The sequence below is a fragment of the Plectrocnemia conspersa genome, unplaced genomic scaffold, assembly GCF_051122295.1.
Source record: "Plectrocnemia conspersa isolate PC_06_02 unplaced genomic scaffold, ASM5112229v1 ptg000012l, whole genome shotgun sequence".
NCBI lineage: Eukaryota > Metazoa > Arthropoda > Insecta > Trichoptera > Polycentropodidae > Plectrocnemia > Plectrocnemia conspersa.
This window is the reverse complement of record NW_028277176.1, coordinates 11725958-11741791: the sequence shown is the minus strand read 5'-3', so window position 1 is coordinate 11741791 and position 15834 is coordinate 11725958. Positions and strand designations below refer to the sequence as shown.

Below are 15834 nucleotides of genomic sequence, written 5' to 3'. Positions count from 1 at the left end.
GGGTTTATAACACATGTAATAAACCTTTAATCATTGCGTTTACCTAAGCTTTCCTGAAAATGTTGTCATTTCACGTATACAACAACTTTGCTGGGCGCAAGCGGACCAATGAATTACCATTGTGAAATACAAGACAACCCTTAAAGTGACTCTGTTAAATGAAACGAGGTATAGTTCTAAATAAAAATATGTGGATCGTTTATTTGAAGAAAAAATTGTTGATAGCAACTATTCTATTCTAAGCGTAGTACATTTGAACAGCAAAATTCTTGTTATTTCAACGATTTGTTAAATATTAATAATATTTATTGTAATATATTAAGATATCCCAATGATTTGCGAAAAAGTTTTACTTCATTAAAACTCAAATTTGAATGTGGGGTTACTTTGTACCCCGCTTCGGTCCTTGAACCCATTTTTAACATTTCAGTACTTAAATAGTATTTACTGGTGTTAAAACGTTTTACAAATTGTTTTTAATGTTTTTTATATTAATTGCAAACATGGATATGCATATATAAATATATTTAATTTAAAGTCGCGGTCTTTGCTAATATGATTGTTAATTATCATTACACCAGTCAGGCTATACAACGTCCTCAAATCATAACAAATCGCAGTGGTCATTCCTTTTCGCCTGTAGTCTGTCAAAATTGCAAAAGGGAATTCCTCGTGTTCGTGAATATGCAATATCCCGGTCGCCCATGCATATTCATGTGCTCTTCGCGTATATAAAACGAATCGCTTCGGACCCACCACTCGAACGGACACGCGGACCGGAGCAAATTAATTTTATCAATTTGACCTTTCAACATTTCAATTATGAAACAATTTCGTAACCGGCTGCGCCGCTGCTGCTCTCCTGTACTTGTGTGCGCGCGCTAGGCGTGAGACGGGAAAAAGCAGATTTGATTGGAAAAATAAACACATAATAGAAAAGGTTGACGGTCTACGGCTTGAACGGAAAAAAACTGGATACATTTGGCAATTCTGGGATGACCTAATAACGCCGTCGCGCTCATCAACAGATGTAACGATTTTTTATTCGTACTTTTTATCCGGCGATCTTCGCGAGATAAGATTTGCAAATTTGACAAGTTTTCATTAGAGATGAATTCTAAACGAACGATACGACATGATATAAGTAACTCAAGATTTAATTAATATGGCGAATTTTAATCATACGCAAATTTATTAACCCTTTAGTTGCCTAGCCTTGTGGGATTACTGTTACTCTCCTGAATGTAATTTGGTCTTGAAACAAATACTCTAGAACCTATAAAAAATGTATCCGATAATTATTCAATAATTATTTGTGATATCCAAAGGGTTAATAAAAGAAGGCTTTTATATTTGCATTTTTAGATCAAAATTATAATTTTATTTTCAATTATTCGCGCAAAAACTTTTTATTTTAATTGAAAACTGTAATTTATTTTGACAAACGTGAAAAAAAAATTTAATTTAATTTAATCAAATATTTTTTTTAACTATAGCATTTGGCAACGCATGCAATATAATAAGAGAAAATTTCTGCTTTGCTGCGCAATTAACCTCTTACTGAATATAGTGCCATATATGACCTCACAAGTTAATATTAAATATCTATTTGTTTGTCTCGCTGCATACAATGACATCTTTGGTAACATAATTGCAATCACTTTGCCACAACAGAAACTGCGTTAATTGTTGATAGACATTGAAGTGTCTCAGTTGGTTGTTACATTGCTACGTGCTTTAACATACATTTTTCGTTGATAAGTTTTAAAAACATATATCAAGAAACATTGGATATTAGCAAGTAAATTTGGAAAATACTAATTAATTTTACAATCGTTGTCATATCATAAATTATGTTTCATTATAATACCAAATATGGCACTACACGCAGTACAGGTTGTAATGATATTTCAATATCTGGCACTCCATGCAATGAGTGGCAATATATGGTACTACATGAATTATTCTTTATTTTTAGGTAAAATGGGTTATAGAAATTTTTATTGACACAAATATTTTTGTCATATCCGATACAAGACAAGTATTTGTTAGATGATGCTGTTTTTGGTATTCTTCGCAAAACAATAAAAAATCTGTACCTCACATCATAATTAAATAATGAAGAGAATAACGTAAAATGGGAAGCATATGTTGGGATCAGAAACACTACCAATAGAAATAATAAGTTTTGAAAATCCTTCTGATTTTTTAACATATTTATTTCCTACTGACGAATAATGAATTTAGGGGAATTGCATGCCCCAATTCTGTATTAGTTTATAATAAGTCTATGGTATTATAGAATACAAATTAGAAATAATAAGTGGTATAAAATATTTGTCAGATAATTGATTTAACATAAATGGATTTTGTGGAGAAATACTCACACAGATTACATGCCAGTTACAGAATCGTCGATAAGAATTTTACTCAATCAACTCAATTGACTCGTGGATGTCCAAGAAACAGTGAAAATTGAAGAAACGAAAGAAGGCAAAATAAGAAATTGTAGATGGGGTTAACCATTTGCCGGAGTGGTCAAAATTAAGGGGAAAATGTGTAAATTTTAATTGCAGTGAAAAATCGTTTATAATATGTAGTAAATATAAAGGACATATTTGCATAAACAAAGATAAAAACTGTTTTATTGATTTACACAGTAATAAGTGAATCTTATTTATTTTTATTGTGTATTTTTGGTTTTATGTTTACATTTTTAATTAATTTTATTTATTTTGTATCTATTTTATTCTTTATGTATCGAGGGACACATATGGCTTTGATGCATATTATAGTTACTAATGCATGAAGTGCCATATATTATGTTTTATAACATATGTTTTTATAAGTATGGGAAATGTATTTCAAGTGCGATTTGAATATATTGTATATATTAGCAGTAGTATATAAAGGGCTAGTCGAAATGTGAAAAATTTAATAAAACCCAGAAGTGTTAAAACCAAAAACAAACTAAGTACTATTTAATTTCAAATATTTAATAGGTGCCTTTAGATTTAAACTTTTTTATTTTTAAATTATTGACATTTTAAAGAAACATTGTTTCTTAAAATAATACATGAGTAACATTCAGGTATATTTTTAAGCTTCGTTTCAAAATATGGTTCAAAAAATCATAACAAAAGCTTTCTCTATTTCTGAACCTCTTTCTTCTGCTTCTGAATATCTAAATAATAGCAGGTATATAAATAGCACGAATATATTTATATTTACACATTTTTTTTTACGGGAGTATATGGCGCATTTAAAAGTAGCCCTATAATTCAAGTCGTTATCTTATCAAATTTCACTCCACCGACGATATTGAATAGTATATAAACCTAACCTCAAATCGTTAACAGCAAAATGGCGGAAATAATTTTTTTTCTCACCCAGTGCAGCCACTAACACGAGATAACTCGATAATCAAACCCCGTAACCAATAAGAAATCGTATCGCGAATAATATCAATCGTAGACGTCGAACGTTTCATTCGCATAACCTGTGTTAAAAAGCAATATGGCGTCCGTGAAAATTTTCAACAGTGTCGCCAACTTGAGCAATCGAAATTCCTTGGCAGCTGAAGAATGGCAAATTGATAAAGACGAGCCAATATTCGCGTCGCGTTGGACGCGAAATGAGATTTAAGGACATAAGAGTGCAAAAACGAACCGTCATCGTTTTATTGAAAATGTTCCGGGTGCGCGCATGCGCAGGATCGGCGCGCAATACCAACGGCGCATCCGAACGTCACGTGCGCGAAACGTTGGCAGCACTGCACGAGCGGGGTTTGGTTTTCGAACGGAGTGTGCTTACCGGTAATACGAAAAGACGGTAAAACTAGTCAGCGGCTGAGCGACGAGAAACGTTAGTATCCGGCGCGCGTGGAAAATGGCGTCGACGTCCGCGCGCCGATTTTCGTCGAAAATGTTCAAAGCCACGTTACCCCCACCCTCCTCGCCGAGGAGCGAGAGAGCACGGCCAGCGCCGCCGAGCGCCGCGAGAAGACTGCGGCGGGAGCGAGGGGATAACCGCCGAATAATCCACACTTTATCCCAAACTTCCGAAAGCCGAGCGCTTAAACTGTGGCGCGCGTATGCAAATTCTTTAATGCGATTGACGTTTAAATTATATTATTTAATTTTTTTTTACGTATTAATAATAATATAATATGGTATTTAATTTGCAATAGGATATTTTCGTTACTTTCTTGTTATTATTAATGTGTGTTTTAATTTTTCGTTGTAATTTGACAGGCGTAAGCCCAATGCGTTACAACTGGGTAAAATCTATTTTAACTGGGTAAGTCATTTAGGTAAAAGTAAGTATTGACCACTAGACTGAAAGTCTAGGAATCGGTGACTATATGATTGGTATGTGTAATATAATGTATAACTAATAGATGTTACTTTGCAGATGGAGCTTGGTTTAATAATGCATTTTTATAAATAAAAATTCGAGTATACTGCTGTGGCTCGAGCCCGGCGCTTCAAGATCATTAGTCTGAGACGTCACTGAATCCGACCTTATTGTACTTTCATTTAATAACAACTTGTTAACAGAGTTTACAGTCATCATTTTATGCCTTATCAATTTGCTACGACTACTTTATTGCTGCCGAAAAAAGATATTTTGTGATTAGCCACTTCGCTAATCAATGACAAAATTGAATTCCTCTTTCTTAAAATTATAAATATGTATAGTCATTTAGTGTTGACAAACACATAAAAATTATACTTAAAATATAAATATTTTTAATAATAAAAATACTATCATATGCTACTCCAAAAATAATTGCTATGATATGTAGTTATATGTGATAATTTAAAAAATGTCAACTATTGACGACTACTTATACAAATATGCGTCACAAAATTAGTCGGCAACTGACATTTTTTCGACTTAATTAATTCACTGTAAAAGCAAAAGTTCACCGGCACCGTAAAAATGTGTCTTTGCTCATGAACATATATTAAATATTATACAGTAGTTTCCGATCTATTTAACAGTCGGGTACAAAAATAATCGTCTTAATGTAAGCGCACTGAAATTCCAAGATAAAAAAACATGCTAAATTTGATCGCATGTCAAAAATGAAACAATTTTTATTATAGATTGTAAATGCATTAATTCCACAAATTATCACCACTAAGTAAAACGGTCGATAAAGAGTTACAGTTTTACACTAGTTATGTAAAGTAATCCGAAAAAACTAAAGCTAAAACTGGTGTCGGAAAACTTGAACGGTCGAAATGGTTTATTATTATTTCATAATAATAAAAGACTAATCAAATGGCAGCGAAATGCTTTTGAGATCTTTGGCCAAATTCACGGAATGCAAATTGCCTTTCTTAGTTTATTGATTATGAGAGAATAATATTAAATACATTTTCCTAAAGCTAAGCACAAAAAAGCTACAATTCTTAATTTTAGCTTGTCGTAATATTAATGTTTACCTATGATTAATAGACTTCGAAAAATTCTAACATACTAAAATTATGAACCTATTGAAATATACAGGAATAGTTTATTAGAATTTCCGAATTATTGCGAATTATACTAGCAATTAAAATCACGAATTGCCGCGGTGGGCGAAAAAGCTTGTTTATTATTTATTTTGATTTTTGCACAGCATTGCTGAACACGGACGAAGGGATATAAATAAACGAAGTCTCTCTGAATAGCCTGCGAAACACTGATGATACAGTACCCATAACAGATAGTCGAGAGGGGTTGCAAACGCTCGTTGTTAAAATAACGGAAACCTGTAAAATATACGATCTAAAATTAAACAGATGATTCGAGTTGCTACGTAGATGGAATTTCGCTATATTATATATAAAAAAGAGTATATTTAGTATTCAATCGACAAAGATTAGAACCACACAGGTGAGAAATGGTAACGAAAAATTATCCTTGTATGAATAAAGCACGCATGAGAAAAGACCACGTGACATATTTTTTTTTTCAACATTCGTAGAATTATGCACAAATATTTTACACCTTCAGGACAGATAGTTGAACAGGCTCTTACAAAGATGATTTACAACAACTTCGAAAACAGGTCTAGTGATTCTGGGGGGATATATAGCAGATGATTGGATGCTACACCACGACAAGGCGTCTGCTCATACAGAAATTAATCCCAGTCTCTCAAAAATACTAGTAATTGAAATTAAATTTTTTTAAATTAGAACAAGGTAAATGTTATTATGTAATATTTATTTTCTTTACTATTTTTTAACCTTAAGGTTATTGTATAAATATTTAATTTTGTGTTTATCATATCCATTTTTATTGATTAATAAATTACAAAAAAATAAATATTACATGTTATAAATGTATTTATTTTAGGCAATATAAACATTTTGAAACATTGCTTTTTTTACACAATCGTTTGAACTCACAATGTATATTTATCTAATGGGTCATGTGAACGATAAACAGAGATAAATCATTGCAAAATTATACGTCACGCCATTAAAACAAAGTCTAATGTATTAAACACATATATCACGATTTAACATACAAAAAATATAAATATATTCATTATAGTGCATAAATTAATTTTATAATTATGAATTATTCACGATTACATCTTTGCGTTTTAATTAAGAATAAAAGGAGGAAAATTCGCGATTTCAATTTTGTACGCTCCCGAATGATTTACGGCTTAGCGCAAATGAGCAAAATGTCCCAGGAATTATTTGAAATCCTAGTTAATTCGGGATCGAGTCAAGAGTTTAGTATGGTATCACCGCGATAGCTAAATTCGGAACACGCCCTCAGTTAATACGTCCGGTGACGTTCCGGCGCAATTTCCTAGCGACATTTCTGCACTTATTTATGCACAAATCCGTGCATTTGTATAGCAAAAGTAAATAAATTACTTCTAGTCATATCCAGTGTTTAAATGCATTTTTGAATAAGCTCTATTTCTAGGATTTTTTACTAACGTAATGCTTAATCTTTATTTTATTATTATTATATTGTTGCTATTTTAATAACATTCTAGAATCTAGATTATCGGTTTGACTTGTATATAAATATTAGCATAAATAGAATAACTCATTACAATTCTAACATAATCTGGTGTATGATAAAATTGTTACATATTATATAGAAATTGGATTTCTTAATTACCTTATGTAAATATTCAGAAGATTCTTGGGAGTGTATCTTCGCCGATTATCTCTTCGCATCTACTCCGCACGTTCCTGTGGGAATAATAAAAATTAAAATGAATTACTATAAAATTTTAATTTATAATAATATTAATAAATGAACATTAAAAAGATATTAAAATTAATTTTATAACGCTCCTCATCACATTTTTTTATATTAATTGAAATTGTAGAAAAAATAAATATTCATGCGTGTATTTCAAAAATATAAATAGTACATGCAAGCGCACAGTTTTAGAGCCGCTGCGGTAAAACGAATGCGACGGTGACACATTTCTATTTCCCGTCCATGCGGACGCATACGCAAATTTCGCGAACACGTGTTCGCCAAATTTTTAAAATAACGGCTTTTCCTAGACCAGTGTTAATTATTTTTTATTAAGAACGATTGCACACTATCTCACAAATCACATACATTGTGCTACATAGTAGTAGCGCGAGATAAACGAAAAATTAAAAATAATATTTCTCAGATAACTGACTGAGTTATCGGGTCATATTTATGTAGATAGTAGCTATCGCTCGCGACATTCAATCGTGTCGGTTCGGTAGCGGTAGTTTAGCTATCTCTCGTTACAGCGAGTAGCGCTCTTTTTCTGACGCTCGTTACATCGGATCACTTTTCACCCTCGCTCGTTGTTCGAGAGGCGTCGCGAACTTTGACATACAAGCAAAGTTCATGCATTGAAAGGTCAATGGTTGCAAGCGCGTTCAAGGACGCCAAGGCACAATGAATGAACTATACGGCAAATATCAGGGTGAAAGTTGCTGATTTCGGGTGCGTTGACACCTCTACGAGTTTGGGTAGATTTGATGTAATTACGAATCACACAGAATAGACAAAATCTTTGCCGAATACATAAATTAAATAACTATCGTTAGGGCTGGCAGATTTACAAAATGAAAAAAGGCTATCCGAAGAAACGTGATTGTTTTTACTTTGTGAATACTTGAGCTATTTATGTATAGTGTATGCATTGCCTAGTTAAAGTGTTTCTTCGTTCCCCCGCGCATACATGAACTGGTTTAATTAGATATGTTATAATCAAAGTGTAAAAAGTCTATAATGGAAGTCTAATTAGAGTTTTACCATAACTCCCAGTATGAAATATAAAATATATCTATATCTGCAGATACCTGAATTGAACATTGTGCTTAATTTTTAAAGGATAGCTTTGAAAAATAGCGTGCGATAACGCACGAGCGGGTTCCGTGGCAATAAACTGGAGCTGGGAGTGTATATTAAATAAAAATATATTTATACAAAAAAGTACCGGGATGAAGAGATTCAGCAGACGAAGCACAAGTGACTGCGAATTCAGTCAATATAGTTTTTATTTTAAGAGCTATCCTAGCACTATAAAACATTTATTTTAATAAATTACTATATATTCTTCGCAAAAATCAATTGCTGTCACACTTTTTCTATTAATATCCTAATATATACGCTTTTTTGTTACCGTAAAAAATATTTTGTTGAAAAATCTGCAACTTATTGGTAAAATATTTTAACATTGCTGACTATAGTAATTTCAGTCTTAGAGGAAGAGTTTTTGACGTCAATAAAAGACGATGTAGAAAGCAGAGTACTATCATCACGTTGGGTCTTCCAACTTTTTCATAGCTCCTAAGCTAGATTTTCTTCCTAGCTTTGAAAATATACTTTTAGTACAGATAATTACAGGGCTGATTAATTTTTTTGACTGGCCTAAAATTTGTGTTTCTTGTAGTTCTAAATCCCAACTTTGTAAGCATATTGGTTGAAACTTAAATTTATTTTGCTTTAAGATATCCAAAGTGCACTTCTGCAAAATGCTGTTGCTTCATATCATTACAGATGACTAAAGACATTTTCGTTTCCAATTCGACAATAAGCCCTAATTATAAAAAAAGTCCTCACTGTAACAAATTTACTTTGATAGTTCGTTATCTTGTATAAATAATTTGAGATAAAACTCACACCTTCTGTAAATTAATTTAATTTATATGTATTCTTAGTAAAATAATTTCTGCGAATTACATAAACGACGTTATTGGAGTTATAATAAGAATTCTCAGAAGTTGGAGTTATTCGATATGGTATCTCAAATGACACGAACGAGAACGATTTATTAGCAATACTTTTATTTGAATGGTTATTTTAGCTGATGAATAAACATTTATAGTTTAATTATTTGTGAAATTCAACAATAAACAACTAGTTGTAATTATAAACCAACACGTGATGGTAAAGAATGCGTTATTTCTATATAACACAGCAGAAACTTTCTATGGGTAGAGATGAAGAATTTGACGATTGTATACTTTGAGTTTCTTTCAGATCTATCAAAGGTAAGTTATTTCATTCAAAAAGCTTGCTTTCAATAGACGTAATAATTCTAATTAGAACATAAGTATTATACATGGGTCTTTTGAAAAGTTCGCAGTCTGATAATGAAGTAATGTATACGTATTTTATTTTATTCGGCAAAAAGTAAAAAACACCCTTAAAATATTTTTTACGACAGCTTTATCAAGAAAACTGTTTGCTTCGAAGGATTCTCACTTTTATTATTTAAGTCATATAACATCCCGATTTTATATATTTTAACACCATACTAAGATTACTTCATTTAAATGACTTTTATAATAGACTACTGTAGATTGTAGAAGCAGAAATATTGTCTAGCGTTTTATATATGTGAATCAAAAGGGAATGTATCTCACGTACGAAGAGATATATTCCCTTTCGCTCGCTCGCGTGTTAATTTACGAGAGTGAGTGAGAGATAAGAGCGTGCGTTACATGCGTTCCGCACGCCCACTTTCCACTCACTCTCGTTACCTAGCACGTGAGCGAGCGAAAGGGAATGTATTTCGCCGTATGCGCCTGATAATCAGCAAAAATACAAATATTGGAATATGCGAAAGTTTGGGGATCTTTCGGCGAGGATTATATCAAATTAAATAATATAAGTACGCTTTTAATTGAATGAGCTACCATAATCCAGCACAAACGAAATCCCATTGAAAAATCCAGAATGTCAACTTTGGTCAAGAAAACAAAGCGGCCCTTACAATTTTTCCGTATAAATCCCCCGCGAGGGGGATAAAAACGTATAATTATATTAACTTTGGAAAGAGAGAATATTCACCCGACGATAAAATAAACAAGGGCGCCGCTCAAAACTCCCAAATCCAATGATGACCAATCTGAGCTGTGCCGCTTCTTTTTTGTCATTATTTCCAAGTGGGGGGAGGTATTTTTTATTCTGTCGCTAAAACAATATGCGACCGGTCGTGCGAGGGTTAAATCCGTCAGTCACGGCAAAACGATATTGCGCCGCTTCTGTCTCTCCCCACGAATAAAAAAGTCTCACAAAGGACACATACATCTCTCGCTCACCCCTAGAATCCTAAAATAATTATGGACGACGGCACAAAGCTTTGAAAATTGCAGGTAAATAATCGCGCCTCCGTTATTATGAGAAAAACATACATATAGTACATGTGTGACCATCTGGTAAACTCTAAAAGTTACATTAAACCCAGATAAATTAAAACCAATCACAAGTCAGGTGAACACATTGTTATCCCGATTTTATTAAAATAGTTTCATCTCGAATTTTCACATAGATTAATATATTAGTATCAACCAACATTATTTTAGGATTAGATCACATATGTTTCTGGTGCTTCACTTAGTTATAATTTTATCAGTTTAAGGATATATGATTATCATCTCTTGCGTCATTTTAAAAAGTAAGAAAACGTAACTTCTTTTGTATTATTTTTGTACTTAAGAGTGCAATAAATTGAGAGTATAAGTCAACAATTAGATACTAATATAAGCCACTAGCAGTAAAAAAAGTATATATAAAAATATCCAATGTGGATGTTTAAGTGTGAATGTCAGTAGAAGTGTAAGAGGAAGTGATCGCTGATTGCCCGCATTTCCATATTTATACCCATGGCCCTCTCCGATGACTGTTATGTATTTATTTTTAAACAGAATGTCATTGGCTGCTAAAGCAGATTACAATCGGCCGTTTGGATGGCAATCCCGAATGCATACATTTGGATGCTTTTTTGGCGGTTACTTTGACTTAATCTCCAAAAAGATTTGTTCATGGTGGTGTTCCATTTCAACGAAGAAGCTCCTTTATTATCTTAGACGTCTAAAACCCGTCTTTGTACATCCCATTCTGACTATCTTTGTCACCGGGGATTATTATTTAATAGGATATTATTTGATTCTCACGCCTATAAATTTGCTTAAAAGCTATTCGACCAGATTTGCCGATTTAATCCCTTCATTGTCTGGTCCATTTATTGAATGGAAGTGTGATTTAATTGAAAAACCCGACAATATATGGGTTACACCCATAATATTGCAAGTCAAGACTTGTTGCTATATATTTAATCAAAATATACTTAATTTTTATTCCTTATTTATAAAAAATCTTAATGGGACAAATATGCGAATAGTGAAAATACTTTCTTAGAAAAATTTTTACTCTTAGTATTGGTACAGTATAATAATAAATAATAAAAGCATAACTACTTAATATGGCTAAAAACAATCTAAGAAATATACTCTGAATTGCATTTTTAAAGATGTTTATCAATACACGTAATATTCATAGCTTCCAATGGTTAAAATGGTTATAAACTTCATTACGTTTATCGAATTTCGACATTTAAAGAAAACAGGGCAAAAAAATACACATGGAAATAATGAATTGATTGATGAAAAGAATCGGTATTTTCAAATATGCACCTTTTTAGAAATAATACTTACTGACTATGATTTCTGAATAAAATTTGATTATGATACTTATAGAGTTAATATATATACATTGTGGTTTATGTAATATTATATTAAACATGTTAACTAATGAACTGAAGTATAGGCAATTAAACCACTAGTGATAATATTTTTGTTTTAAATACACCAACGTTATTATACTGTTAATCTTAAAGTAAAAATGTAATGTATAACTATAGCTAGTTTAAGAATGATACTAATATGTAATATTATGATATTTTGAGTACTATAAGCAACTGTTTGAGAGTAATCCATTCTGTGAATGTAATTAAATAAAATATGTTCTAGCTTTAATTAATAGCGGACAGATAACTCCCTAACAAGTACAACAAAAGTAAAAAGAAATATAAATTAACCCAAAGCCCCACGCGAACTGCCCGAAAATAATTGGAAGGGTGATTTTTTAGAATTAACTACAATCTAATTGTCTTTTCAGTTAGACTTATAAGCAGGGTCGAGTAAATTCAGGACGAATGGAGACTATTGTCGAATTAGCGAAGTTACTTACACAGACGTCCAACTTCACCAAGTAACTGAATATATTATCTAAGTAAGTATATGTGAATTACATATGGTATTGGAATTTTTAAATAGCTCATTTACGAATATAGGAACATCTTTTATATATATTATTGCCATCTTATCCCCTGTGAATAAGAAAAAGTTCTATATTTTATAATTATATTATTTCAAGAATTGATCAAAAATGGGCTTTAAGATGAAAAATATTTTTTATAAATTATAAATATTATTTATTGAAAAATTCCATTATACAACACAATACCGTCCTGTGTCGTCCTTGAGTTTTTTTTTTATAGACTCCATTGTAATATCCACCGAATTATTATTCGATTTAATTATGTTCAATGCAATTATAGAGGCAATGAGATGTTGGCTGACATCCAATGCAGTAGTAAGAGACATTGAAAAAATATTTTTCACACAAAAAAAAACTAATTTACCATTATATCTGTTACTTTTATTACTATTTTACCTACCATAAAGTCGATAAATTTCAGACTGCGAATCCCATACGACAACATTCGCTACTTTAGGAGAGTTGGTGCTTAAAAGGGGATTTGTCCAAAACCAACAGTGACTTACCCCTGCCCAAGGAGAATCCTGCCAGACTATCAGCTGTTTTCAGCACAATGGTCTACGAGGACACGTCGCGCACGCGTGCTCCAAAAGGATCTGGGAGGGGTCCTTGCATTCAATGTGCAAAGTCGATAAGCCATTAACATGCCAAATTCACTGGTCACCGATCCTGGTGCCATTATGGTATCGATCTGCGCCGTTAACGTAAATGTATAGACGAAAAAAGAGGCAATTTTGCCGCGATGCTGTCTGATGGGATTCATGGGGTGAACACGAAATGTGATCGTTTTTTATTAAATATATACGCAATAAAGGATGAGGTCCTAGTCTTTCGATAGATATATAGCTAGACTAATCAAAAAATATATACATACAGTAAAGGTCCAAAAGTATCTGATCTAAGTGAGATAAATATGTGTGCTATGAGAGGTCCAGAATATAAAGAGCGAACTCTTTTTGCTAATTAAATTTCTCAAACCTGAATGGGTAACATAATAAAAATTTGACTTATAAATACACAAAAATCTTAGGGATTGAACTGCAGTTAAACTTTGCTGGATAAATATGGAATATTAGACAAAAATAAAGTCTTTGTTAATATTACCTTCATACAATATTAGATTTGCTTGCCACAAATCATACATCCATATGAGAGTATATTTATGGATATTGGTAGCTGATTATTTTACCAATTTTATTTATGTGAAATTGACGACTTGTTTACCCATACAGTAGAGTATGTTTTATTTTTCATGGTAAAGGACAAATTAACACATTTGTGTTCATTTGCCTTAATTCTACAGATTTGCAGTCATTTATATATTTCACACGAGCCATTATAGCAATGGCTTCAACAATGGTCACAAATAGTTTTTATTCTGCTGTGTAACTCAAGTATACAAATAATCCATATCAGTTCAGCGTGAATTACAGCAGTTCCTCTGCGTCAACCGCCAAATAAAAGGCTTAATTACAGCCGTCTCTTTGGGTCGACCGGCAAATAATTAATTACTGGCGGACCGATCAGTTGTAGAGATTCACAGTTTATGTACTAGGGTTTGTAGTCGTTTCACCAGCATCATGAACGAACAAACGATTGTATTTGAATCGATTTTCCCGGATTATATATATACAACTTCCGTTCAAGTCATGGCATCTAATGTTTTTTCCTCGGTAAGATATCCACATTTCGACTAATCAATGATAATTTTCAACCACCGAATCTTAACAGATTTTTTTAAATTTAGTTTAATTCTACAGATTTACAATAATTTAAATAACAGTATATAAGGTAAAGAAGCCATAATTTTAAGTGTATTCTGCTTTGTAGATCTAAGCTTATTGCCTTAATGTACCCTATACTTTATTGTGCAGAAATAAATTATTATTTTTGATATAGATTTGTTTAATATTAAGATGATAATATAAGAAAGAGTCTTTTAATCTTTTGTGCCACATCTTAAAAGAAATAATTAAATGATATCATTAAAAAAACGCTTTTCTGAAAAATATGTGTGACTGTATAAAATGCTTAACGTATTACTTATTTATAAATGTGCAATCGGCCAATACTGATCGATTCAATTATGAAAAGGATCTTGTGCCAAGGCAATTTGTTACCCTTTTCGTATGTACAAGGTCCGATTCGGATCCGAAAAATGAAAAATAATGTGAAGATTTATCCTTTAAGTCAGCCCAAATCGGATTCGTATCCATCATTTTGATGTATCCACAAATCACTAGTCATCTATTCGCATAAATAACTACACATCGCATATCCTTCACCATGAATACAAAATGACGATATATTTTCAATAATATTAAAGATATTTTATATATTCTATATCAATTTATCGTTGAATGAGCATTATTGTCAATATAAAATATTTAAAAGTTAACAGATTTCACTAACAATAAGAAATAATCGGTGATTTATGATTTTAACAGAAGCTACATAATATACATAATTAAACAGATTTTTTTTAAAAGAAATTATTTAATTACCTTTAATAAAAAATTTTTAATAATTTTTAAACACCGTCGATATTCAACAAGATTAGACAGAAATATATTACTTTAAATGTATCAAAAAGAGTTTTATCCATTTATTAAGGTTTTATCTTTATAGTTATATAAATTTATGCAATTATTCTTTTAATATGTAAGCTTAGTGCTAATTGAAATTTAGACTGAAACACATAATTATATAATTAAAACGAGTTCACACTGAAGCAATTCGGTACATGCCGTGAAAAATTTAAATTTGGGATTTGGCGAGGGTACTGCTAGACAGAGAACTACAAGAGAATAAACACCGTTGAAGCTAATCCACAAACATCTGTTTCGACACTAGCAACAGATTTATTTTTTAGTCCCGTTTCACTATTACTAACTTTCTGTCAAAATCTCTCAATGCGGGAATTCAAGTAGACATCATATATACAGATTTTAAAAAAGCCTACCACCGGAGCTATTATTAAAAAAAAAAATTAAGAATTTAATATATGTATATAATTATAATTAAAGAACTGAGCATATTGTTGAAGTGATTTTTATTCTTAAAGTCTACATTAAGTAGTAATAACTATAATTTAAATTTGTATATATATATATATATATATATATATATATATATATATATATATATATATATATATATATATATATATATATATATATATATATATATATATATATATATATATATATATATATATATATATTTATACTATTTATACTACTACATTTA

At 31.4% G+C, this 15834-nt stretch overlaps 1 protein-coding gene across 3 annotated transcripts in view; it reads right to left on the bottom strand.

Annotated features, from left to right (window-relative positions):
• Window positions 1–15834, bottom strand: part of LOC148228223 (uncharacterized) — a 146361-nt gene that overhangs the window by 119470 nt on the left and 11057 nt on the right. For 2 of the 3 annotated variants that reach the window (XM_088199479.1, XM_088199478.1), the window contains exon 1: window positions 3814–4059. The gene's annotated coding sequence lies outside the window, so the exon portion shown is untranslated. Of the gene's footprint in view, window positions 1–3813; window positions 4060–7140; window positions 7215–15834 lie in introns of those variants that run through there. The other variant, XM_088199481.1, reaches the window with a different exon arrangement.